The following is a 15,917-nucleotide window of genomic DNA, read 5'->3' as shown; positions in this document are numbered from 1 at the left end:
GAACTCAGACGAGCATTTGCTATGAAAATAACGATAAAGCCTTCAGGTGAGCAACATATAGAAAGAGTACAGTAATGGGCGCTTCTGCACTATTAGGACGAAATTTTGTAGTCGATAAATGGAGTTTTCAGATTAAAAAGCAATGGTTTCTACTGATTTTTTGTCCATTCTAATAAATTACAATCGTAGCTTCCAAATTATGCAGTCGAAATTCCCTGAATATTACTGAATTATTTTTTAAAAAACTCTAATCGTGTTAGCAGGTGAAAAATTGCAGCCATCTTGTTTAATCGAAAGAGAAAATTACCTATCTTTTTTTCTGTGTCTCGCGATCGTTTTCTTCAAATTCTATTTTTATTTTCTTTAATAAATAATTTTTTACCTTATTGATTTTCGTAATTTTTGGATATAAATCGTGTTCAAAATATGAAGAATAAGTAGATATCATTTTTTCCATGTGAAATTCCGTATCATGATTTCCGAAATTTCGTCCTCAGTGTAGAAGCCCCCAATAATGTTAAATTTATGTTTTACTATTATAAAAACAAACGTCCGGTGTTGTTTTGATCGATAGGCCTTCGTGTGAATATTTAAGAGACATTTTTACGTAAAATTAATTAATTCTGGTACGTTCCATTCTTCTTTTTTTTCTACATCTTACACAACAGAACTACTTCTGTTTTGTTTCTTTTGGATTTTTATAGTTTTCGGATCTGGTTCATGAGAATTCTCTTTTTACATAAACGTTTCGTTTATTTTCATTCCATTCTTTATTAATTTCTTGTCCCTTTCCTTTTAGTCTCCCTGACAGATTTAACTTTTTTTGTTGTTTGTTTTGTTTTGTTTTTTCAAAATTATTTTTATTACTCATGTAGCTTTTTGTGCTATATATATATATATATATATATATATATATATATATATATATATATATATATATATAAAAGTGAAAATGTCTGTCTGTGTACATTTCCCTACGCAATAACTCTGTCAATTTTTAGTCTAAAGACTCGAAATTTGATATACAGGGTACTGAGATTAGGGAAAATCGATATGATTGGTTTTCGGCCAAAAATTTGGCGATTAAGGGGTCAAAGTTCAACGATTTGACCTTTGAGAACTCTACGAAACTCCTCCTACAATTTTGTGTCTAAACACTTGAAATTTTAGATATAGATTTTTTGGACTTGGATCTAACATAATAACTTGATTTGAGCCCTAAACTATAAATTTTAAGGGGTCATAATAGGGGTCAAAGTTAAAAAAATTAGCCTTTTTTTTTTTTTTTTTTGCTCAACATACGCCTCCAAATACCCGGGAAACGCCGGGCACCCATGCTAGTATATCTATAAAAGTGAAAGTGTCTGTCTGTCTGTCTGTCTGTCTGTGTATCTGTGTGTCTGTCTGTGTACATTTCCCTACGCAATAACTCTATCAATTTTTAGTCTACACACTCGAAATATACAGCGTATTGAAGTTTTGCAAAATCTATGTGATCGACTTCCGGCCAGAAATTTGACTGTTAAGGGGTCAAAGTTCAATGATTTGACCTTTGAGAACTCTACCAAACTTCTCCAACAATTTGGAGTCTAAACATATGAAATTTTAGATATAGGTTCCTTGGACATGGATCTAACTTAATAACTTGACTTGAGCCCAAAACAATAAATTTAAGGGGTCATAATAGGGGTCAAATTTTAAAAAATTGACCGTTTCTTTGGTTGGTTTTTTGTTCTTTTGCTCAGCATACACCTCCAAACACCCGGGCAACGCCAGGCACCCATGCTATTATATATATATATATATATATATATATAGGGTGACCAAAAAAACAAATAAAAAACAGATAAAGTACATCTAGAACATATGCTGTAGAACGGAGAAAAAAAAAAAAGACCAAAGGTCCTAGTGTTTTGATGTGATGTTTTGAATATAATAAACTAGTTATGACCAAAGTTTCATTTCAAAACACTAAGAAACGGGGCCTTATTAGAGTTGGGGCCCGTTTTTTTTTTTTTTTTTTTTTTTGGTCACACTGTATATATATATATATATATATATATATATATATATAAAATAAAAATTAAAATTAAATTTACCAAAATGATCCAAGATGGTAAAACAAAAGTATATTATAAATATTGAAGAATTAATATTTATAACGTAATCTCAACCAGATGTAAAAGCTCGATAAAACCAAATAGGAGATAGAGCTAATAATAAGAGCAAATAGTTAATAAAGCAAGTGTTTTTTAACACTTTGTAAAAGAGTTAAAAACATATTTAATCTGAAAAGGAAACACTAAATAAGTGGATAGTCCTTAATCCGCGGAGCCAATTTTAATAACTTTATCATATGTCGGTTGTATAAGACGACTTAAATCACAAAACCATGTTTGTTTAGCCTAGGCTAGAGATTGCAACACCCAGTATCTTATGAAATATTGGTTTTTAAAGATGATGTTTTTTAACTTTAAGAGTCGTCTTATACGCCGAAATATACGGTATATATATATATATATATATATATATATATATATATATATATATATAGTCTTTGAAGTTTTTAACATTTGAAACTATACAAAAAATTACTTTTTATCATTCGTTAAAAAAAAAACATCTAGTCAGTAAGTCATTTAATCACTTGCAATCACTGCATCAACTCTCTCGAATTTACTATAATACCAATTTTATATATATATATATATATATATATATATATATATTTGTGTGTGTGTGTGTGGTGATATATATATATATATATATATATATATATATATATATATATATATGGTGGTGGGACGATTCGAATATTTTTCCTGATTCCGATAGAATTGCCGATGCCGTACTAAATTCCCGATACCGATACAATTTCCGATTCTGATTCTTCATAAATCTATAAATACTTAACTGTAAAATTGCCATTTTTCCCGATTACTGTAAATGATATGTTAAATGTGTAAATATTTTCTCAAACATAAAAATATACATGCGGGGGTGGTTGATCTACAGACTTTAGCGTTACTGGTAGTTTAAAGCAAATAAAAATTGATTATTTTACTATTACTATTATTGGCAGTGCAAGGTGTTATTTCAAACAGCATCAAATAAAAAAAAGACAATTAAAAGAATAGCTTTGACATCGGAAAATATGCACAATTTTTTCCGATTCGGATATTGATTCCGATACCCCCAAAATTTCCTATTTTTCCGATTCCAGATTCTGATTAATCATCCCAACACTAATATATATATATATATATGTATATATATATATATATATATATATATATATATATATATATATATATATATATATATATATATATTAAGACTCTGAGACCTTCTCTATGCAAACAAAAAGAGAATCTCTTAGGGCTTAATCTAGTTTCTATTTAATAATTAATCTACCCTCCCTTTTTTATACATATATCCCCCCTACTTTTTCATCTCCGATTCATTGTCCCCCCCCCTTTTCTTTTTGAAACGTAATTAAGCTCGATTTTAGCTCTGTTGAGCGAGCTTCGAAACCGGTCAGCTGACACATTCATTTTTATTTTTTAATTTCACAATCTTAAATAAATAATGTTTTTGTTTTCGAACAAGTTTAAATTTAGTCTTTACATAGCCTTTATATATATATATATATATATATATATATATATATATATATATATATATATATATATATATATTATGGCAGTAGAGTTTAGTTTCCTAGAAGTACATCCAATGAAACAACATGTGTTTTCCAAAAAGTGCGCAATGCGTAAACAGAGCAGGTATATTAAATGCTTGTATAAATATTTAATATATGTGTGTGTGTGTGTGTGTGTGTGTGTGTGTGTGAGCATATATATATATATATATATATATAAATGGAGAGAGAGAGAGAAAGAGAGAGAGAGAGAAAGAGATGTACAGCCGTAATACTTTATTTTTTCATTTTTCGTTTCTGAAGTTAGGAAAGAAATAGTTTTGCATGATCTTTTCGTTATTTTTATATCATTTCATTTGTTATTACTTCCTTTCTCATTTCCATTCTGTTTTTTTTTCTTTTTTCTTTTTCTTTTTTTTTTCTTTTTCGCATATCTTATCTGGATCGCACATTTCCTTCCATTTGTCACTTTTCCTTTCAGAGATATTTACAGTTTTCAATCCTTTTTTCCTTTTTTTTTTTTTTTTCGTTTTCCGTTTCAATATCTTCTCTTTTTTAAGAAAACATCTCTCTTTGCATTATGCTTTCGTTATTTGTGACCTTTCTTTATGATTTCGTGCATCATTTTTCTTTATTTCTTTTTGTTTTTTTCATTTTTCTGTATTTCTCTAATTTTTTTTAGTTCTCCTTTTACACAATTCTTTCGTTAGTTGTGGTATTTATTTCATTCTTTCCTTCTCCCTTCCCTTTCCTTTTTCTTTGGGAAGAGGAATTTTCACCTTCTTTTTTCTTTTTTTAAATCATTATGCCGTTTCTTTATTTTACTCGCTTACCTCCCCTTCATTTCAATTCGCCATTTTCTTTTTATTTTGAAACTCTCTCAATGGCTTTTACTCGTTGATTTATTTATTTATAACTCATATTCCTAATTAGCGATTATTCGTTTGCTAACCTCGTTAGGGACATTTTCAAGGGTTTAATGACGTTTTACAGCGCCTTTTCTTAGGACTTGGGGGCTGCTCGTCAGTCGACACTCGAAAGTCGAAGGAGCAGCCATATTGGACAACAGACTGTCGCATGTCGTCTGCTGCTGTAGAACAAGACAATAAGACGCACATAACGGCCCTGGATTCGTTCGGGGACAAAAAGAACAGGGAGGCTAAGAGTTGGGGTGACAATAAAACTTAATAGAATAAATGAAAAATGTTCAAATAAAATAAAAGAAAAAGAAATGGAAGCTAATCGGTAGATTGTTTGCAACTAGGACGTCATGTAACAGGAAGATGGCCAGTAAAGAGGGTATTATGTGGTTAAGTCATTCACTCATTATTTGAAGATATCCCGGCGGTTTTATTAGGATACTGGACACCACAGGATCACTAGTTTAATTATTCAAAGCCGGTGATCAGTTAAATATTCGGACGCAGGACCTTCAGGAGCATTATATATATATATATATATATATATATATATATATATATATATATATATATATATATATATATATATAACGGTCTTCATTTCTGGCCGGAACTGGCTGATGTAATCGCCATATTTATCGTGAGGCCCAGTCCTTTCAAATCCTTGTGGATTCATCGTCAGAAATAGATTGATCTAACTAGTTTTGGACAATATATATATATATATATATATATATATATATATATATATATATCTTTTTTAAAACCGTGTATATTTATTTATTGGTTAATTATTTTAATAGGCTTACAAAAATTTCAGGATGTTACTACAAGTGGTAAACTTTATTTTATTAATAGTAGTTTCTTTTTAGTTATTATTAGTAATGCTTCTAATATTTCACGTCTTCTTTTATTATTGGTCTGTTCAAGTATGGCCATTACATCAGTCAGTTGCTGCCAGAAGTAACGACCATTATTCAGAAGTTGGAAAGGGGCAAAAAACAGAATTAATAGTCGAAATGTATATTTTATTTAATAATAAATATATATATATATATATATATATATATATATATATATATATATATATATATATATATATATATATATATATATATACAGTGATGATCATATTTATTGGCACGGTAAAATAAAAGTTAAATTTTGTCTAATAAATTCTAAAAAAGGGATTAAATTAAAGAAAATAACAAAGTATATTATGTATTTTTAACTGGCCTTTCCGATGCAGCAATCGGATTTTAGAAAAAATAAATAACAAAGGAACAAAAAACATAATTGCAAAAAACCCTTGTTCAAAATTATTGGCACGGCTTTGTTTTTCTCTTAGTATCAGTATAATATCAATCAATTTCCGGTTTACGTGCTTTCTGAACTTTTTTATAGCCATATTATGCTTGTTTAACGCTAATTCAGTGAATAATTTTTTTCAGATAATTTTTAGATAGCGATTTATTTAAACTATTATAAGTGACTAAATTATAATTTTCAATCGCCATGGTTAAAACTAAGGAACACAGCGAAGACGTCAGGAAGCTTGTTGTAGCATGCCATACCAATGGGGAGGGCTATGATAAGATTTCAAAGAAGCTAAACCTTCCCAAATCCACTGTTAGAGCCATAATAAACAAGTTCAAATCGCAAGGCCACGTTATGAGTTTAGAGGGTAGAGGGAGAAAAAGGATTCTTTCCCCAAGAGATGAACGGAAAATTGTTCGACAAGTAAAACAAAACCCAAGGATCTCTGTTGGGGAGATTGTTGATGAACAGAGCACCTCTGGAGTGAATGTATCTCGACATACAATTGGTAGAGTTTGTAAGAGAGCTGGTTTAAAAGCATGTCGTCCGAGAAAGACTCCCTTATTGAAGCCTATGCACCTGAAAGCAAGGCTAGCCTTTGCAAAACGTCATATTGATAAAGATGTTGCATTCTGGAAACGTGTTCTATGGACTGACGAAACGAAAATAGAGTTATTTGGCCATAATAAAGTGTCTTATATTTACAGAAAATCTGGCGAAGCTTTCCTGCCTAAGAACACCATACCCACAGTGAAGCACGGTGGAGGCAGTTTGATGTTTTGGGGATCCTTTGCTGCCTCTGGACCAGGGCGACTTGTTAAGGTCACAGGTAGCATAAAAAAGGAAGATTATGTTAAAATATTGGATGAAAACCTGAAAGACTCTGCTAAAGAGCTCTCACTTGGTCGTCGTTGGTGGTTCATGCAAGATAATGACCCAAAGCATTCGGCTAAACTGACTAAGAAATGGCTTGAGGACAATCATATTAATGTTTTGGAGTGGCCATCACAAAGCCCAGACCTTAATCCAATTGAAAATTTATGGATAACATTAAAATTGAGGGTAATGCAAAGGAAGCCTAAGAATCTTATTCAATTGGAGGATTATTGTCAGGAAGAGTGGGCTAAAATTACTACTGAAGAGTGCAACAACTTGGTTGTAAACTATGAAAAGCGACTGAGGAAGGTAATCAAGGCCAAAGGCTATACAATTGATTATTAAATAAATCGTGCCAATAATTTTGAACAAGGGTTTTTTGCAATTATGTTTGTTGTTCCTTTGTTATTTATTTTTTCTAAAATCCGATTGCTGCATCGGAAAGGCCAGTTAAAAATACATAATATACTTTGTTATTTTCTTTAATTTAATCCCTTTTTTAGAATTTATTAGACAAAATTTAACTTTTATTTTACCGTGCCAATAAATATGATCATCACTGTATATATATATATATATATATATATATATATATATATATATATATATATATCATCTAATATATAAAAGGCTATATGTCTGCCTCTGAAACTAAAAGTCGCAGGGCGGCGCTAGAGGCCTCAAATAATTGGATTTTTTTACGGGCCGTTCTTTTATGAGTTTTTTTTGGAATGAGTTTAAAATAGTTTATAAGGAGTCAAAAATTGTACAAAATTGAAGAAATCTTTATACATTTTATAGATTCATCTTTGTTTATATTTAAATTTTAATTTTAAAGCAGTTCATATGCGTGTTGTGTTAGTACACTAGTAACGTCATCAGCTTTGAATGCTACAGGTTTTGTTTCGATTCTAGCTGATGGCACCCAAATACGTTTTTTTGCACTTTTGAAATCACGACTCTATAATAATACATACGAAATCTGGACAAATTAAAATATCATATTTAAGCGTAATTTACCACAGGGCAAAGCCGGGCGCCCCCCTAATATATTTATTCATATATATATATATATATATATATATATATATATATATATATATATATATATATATATATATATACTTAAAGGGGGTGAGAACAGTAGTCTAAAGAGCAGATTGTATTTAATGTGATAATAAAATTACTAATTTAATTAAAATACAAAAAGAAAAAATTGCTCGTTGTAATGCAGATATATAACAACATTAATAGGCAAATATACTAGAGCTACTTTAATATTTAGCAATGTGATTGATAATTTAAAATATTAAATTAAAAATCTGTTTCATAAGAAGGAACACAACAAAGTCAATAATTTGTACCATCGTTTCGGAAACGATGTTTTTATTGCGATAGTCATGGACAATAATTTTGACATATAGTTTTTTTTTGAAACACAGTCTCCTCATCAGCAAAAGTATTGGGAGGGTTTTTTTTTAATAAAAGACACCATAAATAAACCTAGCATTTTTTTTTAAGTAAGGCAGGTGTATCTGGAAAAATTAAAATACGAAGGAAAATATTTACTTGTTAATGTTTATAAGAAAAGTAATATGGGTTCAGAATAAAAATAGAATAAAATTATAAATCTGAATTTGGTTTAAATATAATGTTATCATCATATGGTCTTAATATTATATATATATATATATATATATATATATATATATATATAATGTTGTTTTTGTTTTGGTTTTAGCAATATGTTTTGAATGAATTCAATTATGATATATCCAAACAGTTGGCGAGATGGTCCAGGGTTAAGGGTTTAGGCTCATTACTGTTGGGTCCCGATTTCGAATCTAGCTATATACAGCCACTCTGATGAGTCGTAGACGACGAAACACGTGTCAGTGAATAGTTACATTTTAAAAATAATATATATATATATATATATATACATATATATATATATACTCTCGTATTTGCCCTTGTGTATCTACTTATATTCTTTTTTTCTACGCCAAGAGGTCTCTTTTCGTTTCTTCTGCTTATTTCTTTACTGTCTTTATTTCATTCAATTCACCTTTAATTCATTTTTTTTTTAATTCTGAATGGGCGGGGATGGGCGAAGTGTTTCCGTCATGAGTTGTCGGATAATTGGGTGACGTGGTTCCTCTTTCCTTACAAGCACGCTATCGAAAGGATCGTCATTAAACGTGACTTTATGAAAAATAAAACAAAAATAGAAAATAATTAATGATATACCCATTTGCTACAAGATCGCTTGTTTAACCTGCTATTCACGTTTAGCTCTAATAACATGACACTACTTGTTATAACAGATAAGGAGAGTTGTCAGCATCATTACTGACGCGGACTCCGGAATCGGCAAACCGAGTTCGAATATAGTCAATTTTATTTATTTTGTTTTAAAATTTATTTTGTAAGGTATAAGAACGTTGCACTCTCTTACTCCTCAAAAAAGATCGTTCGTTTTTATGTATATATAGCCGCACTGATGAGTTGTGATACAAGGAAACAGTACTGTATGTGGATCACAATTAAAGCCCCCCCCCTCTTTGGGTTGAGCACTTTGTAAATATATTTTCCCCCGACGCGTATTTAAAGCGATTAGGCGAAGCCCACTAAACTGATGTTTCGAGCACTTTGCGACGGGAGGGTGTGGACTTAATACACTCTAGGAGAAATATTTACGGCACTGACTCGTAGCCGAATGGTGAGAGCTGTCGCCTGTCAATGCGACGGTTGTAGGTTCAATCCACGGCTGGAGAAAGGTGTTTGTCTAGCCGCACTGATGAGTTGTGATACAACGAAACAGTACTGTATGTGGATGACTATATATATATTTGTGTAAATGTGGACTTTTGTGCATTGATATTCATATTAAAACCCCCTTTTTCCTATTTATTTAAAAGGAAAATACAACTTTGTTATATATGGGTCATGAAATTGCATTTATCTACAAAAAATCTAACTAATTTGCATATTCTTTTAATCATTCATTTGGATTAATTCCCTATTAGTTTTTTTCCCCCGTTTTCTTATGGGATGATCATCTTTAGTTAACTATTACGTGTAATTATATTCATGCAGATATTCTACATCATTTATACTTGCGGAATATTTGCGTAAAAAGTTTATAGTAAACACAACAAATTTTCTGTATATATTTATGCATGCGTATATATATATATATATATATATATATGTGTGTGTGTGTGTGTGTGTGTGTGTGTGTGTGTTTAAAAATATTTGCCTACCAAACTCATTCCAGAGTTTTTGGTCTACAGACATGAAACTTAATATATAGTATAATCGAACCAATGTAAAGCTTTATATTTGGGTTTTAGCGTGGGAAAATTGGTGGAAAATTTTAAAAAATGAAATTTGCCAGGTGAAGACTAAACGACGGCATTACGAATATGCATGTGTAACATAATAACTATTGGTCCTTTTTTTTAACTTTTATGCTTGCAGCAAACATGTCTTCATAGGTTAAGCATTAACGTCAAAGGAAAAAGTAAATCGTAAGTTAAACGTTTTAGTTTCGATTCTCGGTGGTGAAACTTTTTAAACCATTACTATGTATTGGGTCCAATATAATATAATGATAAATACGAAATCTGCATTAATTAAAATATCATATTTAAGCGTATTTTACAGCCGGGCAAAATATCATATTTAATATGTCGGTCGGGCAATATATATATATATATATATATATATATATAATATAACTTATATTATATTTATATGTATATAAAAAAAAGAAGCAGAACGGCCACCTAAAACCACTAACCTAGCTCTAAAACAGATCCTTTGTTTGATAAAATGCATGCCCATTGGCTGGTAGGAAGGGGCGCGGTGGATACTAGAAAGCTGAGTGGCCAACTAGTAATCCTCAACATGTATAAAAACAAGAAGCAACGACAGAATTCGCGCATAAGCCTGACGAATCCTATAGTTGGATGAAACGCAGAATATTCAGTGTAGCTTAATCGCCATATATATTTTATAAATTACTATATATATATATATATATATATATATATATATATATATATATATATATATATATATATAAGGGGGTCAAAAAAGTGTATAAGGATGTTTTAAATGGAGACTTTTCAATATAATAAAAAGCTCGACATGTATGTGGGGGCTTAGGTACAAGAAGAAATAATAATAATAATAATAATAATAATAATAATAATAATAATAATAATAATAGTTATAGAAAAATATATCCTGGTGCATATAGATTTATCGATCAATTAGAACAAAGGAATACAATACAGTGTGTAGGGGTTATGCAATCTGTTTATGCCAGGCATTTTGAACCTAATGCATCAGAATAGAAGTGAATTTGCTGGGTAATAAGAAACCTACATAACTGGATAGACAGAACAAGAACATACTTCCCCCGTGGAGTAAATAAAGGGTTCCGTTCCCAATTCCGAATATCCCGAGTTCGGCAAAAACAGTCCAGAGTTCGACAAGATACATCTGAAGAAGATCGGATGTTACATCGACCGAAACGTTATTGAATTACACTCAAAATAAGAACAGTATTCTGAAGAATCCAAATAATGCGAATAATGAATTCTCCTCTCAAAAATTCCGAAACGTCAAGAAATTAAGTTATATCGTTTAAAATATTATTTCACATGTCTGATTTGAAAATTTAGAAAATTGAATAAAGTTTTATCACGTTTCTGAATTTAGGAGATGAGAATTTATTATTGGGTTCATTGTTCTCCTCTCACATCGATTTTTATCAAAATTATTGATGATATTACACAAGACAGTCGTCATGGGGTAAGTGGAACCTCAAGGAGGCTTATTAACATCCAAATCTCAGAAAAATATAAATTTTCGTCTCTAGCAAAGGTAAGTGGCTATTGTGATCACACAAAGGCATTTGCAAAGGTTATCGGAGAATGCTGAAAATTTAGGAAAACTTTTAGTCATTCAGATTACATTGACAGCCATCAGTAATTAAAAATGAACAATCACTGATGATGGACTGTGTGAGAACTCCTAGTGAGTACATGATATTTAAGTACTTTTAATGAAAGGATATCCAAGTGATTCCAGTACTTATGGAATCAGTAGTGATGGACAATTCCGTGTCTGCCCCAAGACTTGACTTCAAAGCATAACAATTTGTTTCTTGTTCTTTTCTGCATAGAAGTTGTGTGTGTGTGTGTGTGTGTGTGCGTGCGTGTGTGTGTGTGCATGCGTGTGCGTGTGTGTGTGTGTGTGTGTGTGTGACACTGACTGACTGACTGACTGACTATTGGACCTAGTAATTCACTCCCGTTCGTCTGTTCGTTTGTTCGCACTTTTCTCAATAACCACGCTTTGGAGTTTTTTTTTTGTTTTTTTTTAGAAATTTTGCTCAATCATTAGGCATGGTAAAAGTAAATTTTTGCCAGAACGGATTTTCCGGAATAACTCTGGTTGCCCCCCCCCATGGAGCATTATAGAGGCTAAAATTGACCCCGACGCCTTGTTTTTTTTTTTTTTTTTTTTTTTAAATATTGCACATTGTTTTTTTTTTAAATATGCACACTAGTCATTAGGAAAGTAAATTTTTTGCCAGAACGAGATAACTCTAGTTGCGCCCCTAGCAGACATTATAGGAGTAAAATTGCCCGTAAATCGTTAATCAGTTTATTTATACGCAATTTTTTTTTTTTTTTTTTTTTTTACACAGTGATCACCACTTATCAAGGCCCGGAAGCCACTCAGGGATAAGGGTTATTGCAAGTACATTACGTTAGTGAGGAGATTTGCTGAAATGTTTACTTAAGGGGGCGGTTCATTAGGAATTTGTTAACATTGGACTTGAAGACATCCAAGTTGTAGTCCGGAGGGAAGCAGGCAGACGGAACAGAGTTCCACAGGCGTGCAGTTCTAAGAAAGAAGCTTTGTTCATGGAATCTGCGTTTTGATTTAGGCACAGATATAGAGTGGGGGAAATTTTTCACAGTGGATTCAGCTAGACGGGTGTTTTTCGTGAAAGATTGGCGAGGGGGGGACCAGAGATTGGAGTTCAGACGAGCATCTGCCATGGAAATAACGATAAAACAAGGACAGGCTCGCAACGTCTCTTCTGTGGGAGAGAGGTTGCAGGGTAGAGAAAAGGGCATCCCCCACTAAGCCACGAAGTCTATTTTGTACTCTGTCAAGGCAGGATAGGCTGTTTTTAGCAGCTCCTGCCCAGATATGGCAACAGTATTCCATCCTTGGACGTACTTGACTTTTATATAGATAGAGAATTGCATCAGTAGTGAGATATCTTCTGGAGCGGTAGAAGGATCCCACCATCTTTCCAGCGACCTTGGCAACAGACTTGATGTACGTGTTCCATTTCAGATCAGGAGTAAAGGTCAAACCCAGAAGCTTGTAAAAACACGGGGCCTCACCCAGACGAGAGCCATCCATCACAACTGATGCCAGATGGGGATCAGAGCGTTGATGATGTAAGGATAGGAGTTTGGTTTTCTCAATAAGCACGCCTCAGTAGATCTTTTTGAAATCTTGTACAAACGTAAAACGTAAAAGTAATTTTTCGCTCGTGGAGAGGAATCTTGCACGCTCGGCTTGTTATTACTTTTTTCTACCCCAAACAAGATATATTGCTATTTCAAACGTAAGGAGCTACTTTTAAGATTATGTTTGTAGGGGGGGTATGTAGGAAGTTGAGCAGGGAGATGTTTGTTGACATTACGTTTAAACTGCTGCAGATCAATACACCCAGGAAAGCAGGAAACATGGAGAGAATTCCAAAGTCATACAGCCTGATAAGAAGAAACTATTAGAGTACAAAGCTTGCCGACATCTAGAGATTTCAACAGTGAAGAAGTGGGATTTTGCTGCATGTAGAATTAATCAGGAGTATGTACGTCGAAGAAGCACAAGTGGAATGAATTCAGCAGAGCATATTCCATTAAAGTACTTGTAAAACAGGCACAAGGATCCAATACTGCAGTGATGGGACAGAGGTTGGAGCTTGATTGAGAATGCGCGACCTATTAGGTATGAGACTCTCTTTTGGACGCTGTCTGAGGGGGAGAGTCTAATAATAGATACACCAGCCCATATGTGGCAACAATACTCCATGTTAACGATGTTTTTTGTTGTTGTTTTTATTTTAATATTTTTGCAAATCAACCTTATAATAATTACACTCCTGTAGTTTACGTATCTTGCTATTTTTATTAAGGATTTTCACTGTAAATTTTTTATGGTATCTTAATTATTAAATTGTAAGTTGAAACTACACAACAGTAACCGAAGCCCCTTTTCCATGTCAAGAATTAATTCCCTTTCACTACAGTGTTACGAATGTGTGTTATAATTTTCTATAAATCATTAAGTGAATCAACTGTTTTTTTTGTTTTTTTTTTTTAGAAGTATCGATTACTTTATCCACTTACGGACAATTTTCGTATGAATTTTATAGAAACTTAAACTATTTTTGTTTTTAGGAATATGATTTAACCTCTTATCACCATTCATTGCTAGATATTATTATTACATATACTAGCAGGCCGCCCTTGCTCCGTCTTTCCTGATCACATATAGTCGGTCAGTACCACCATTTCGGTGTAGTGCATTGTGCATCGTCATGATTTTTCTGGTCTTTCGGTCGAAATTCCTCAGTTCTTCTTTGGTCTTTTTTTTTACATGGTGGTCATCACTTATCAAGGCCCGAAAGCCACTCGGAGCTAAGGATTATTGCGTGTATAGTAATCAATGGGATAGTATCGTAGTAATCGTTAGTATTGGAGATTTGATAAAGTGTCTTACTTATTCATCAGGAATTTGTTTATGTTGGACTTGAAAACATCCAACTTGTAGTCAGGTGGGAAACAGGCAAACGGAAGAGAGTTTCACAGGCGTGCACTTCTAAGAAAGAAGTTTTGTTCATGGAATCTACGTTTTAATTTAGGGACAGATAAAGAGTGGGGAAAATTATTGACAGTGGTTTCAGCTAGACGAGTGTTTTTCGTGAAATATTGGCGACGGGGAACCAGAGATTGGAGGTCAGACGAGCACTTGCCATGGAAATAACGATAAAACAAAGACATGCTCACAACGTCTCTTCTGAGGGAGAGAGGTTGCAGGGAAGAGAGGTCCAGCTTATAAACGGTCCAGATTATCTTACTCTTGACACTGTTCACGTATTTATTCCTTTAATTATCTGAATATTAATTTACGTCCAGTTTCACAAAAACATCATCATCGCAAACATTTATAAGAAACGAATTACCTCACTTTATCAGTTAAAAATTAATCAAACCATTTCCTCTCCAAAAGTTTACAAAAAAAAAAAACTGGCAGTCTGTTTAGGGTTCCAAATTGGCTATTCTGTTTTATAATTAAAAAAAAAAGTCGTGTTGAGAAAAAAATAAATACGCAAGTGAATATACATCTGTTTCTTTATAATTCATTTTTAAAAATATTCAGAAAAAAAACAATGTGATGTGTGTTGAATTTCTATTAAAAAATCTAATTTTTTTAAATCAATTCTTTTTAACTTTAATTCGTCGTTATTTGTTATTTTTTTATTTTTTTTATTCATTTTATTTATAATGTATTTAAAAAAATTTCAACTACCGTGGAATTTCCACGGCTTCTGCTACCATTTTAATAATAACGCTAGTAGTAGCAATGTTCTGAGATCATTGGACAACAACATCCTGATCCACTACTACTCTTCCGGTGCCTTTCCCACATAGTCATGCCTGTTCTTACCTTCTTTAATAGCTAGTTTGATGCATTTACTTATTCTACGATTTATGTTAGTTTTGATATTGTTGCTTTTAATTGCATTATTTTGTGCATCTCTTAGTAGTGATTGCGTTTCGCTCTTTATGTGTTCTTTTCGTAGCCATATTCAGTTATTTTTGTAAGTCTCTTTCTTGATTCTTCGTTCGCTGCAGCTGTTTCTCTTCCCATTTTCGTTTCTTGTCTTGCTACCCGTTTCTTTGTTTCCTGTATTATTCATTTTAACGGCGTCTCTTACTACATTTATTAACCTTTTTGTGTTCTGGTTATTTTCTAACCCCTTTCTTGTGTTGTTCGCACAATCTTCTATACTTACTACTTCTCTTCACCCTTCGTTC

The sequence above is a fragment of the Euprymna scolopes genome, chromosome 40 (assembly GCF_053919585.1).
Source record: "Euprymna scolopes isolate OS-2025 chromosome 40, ASM5391958v1, whole genome shotgun sequence".
Lineage (NCBI taxonomy): Eukaryota > Metazoa > Mollusca > Cephalopoda > Sepiida > Sepiolidae > Euprymna > Euprymna scolopes.
The sequence above is the reverse complement of the archived record's forward strand: the minus strand, read 5'-3'. Positions refer to the sequence as shown.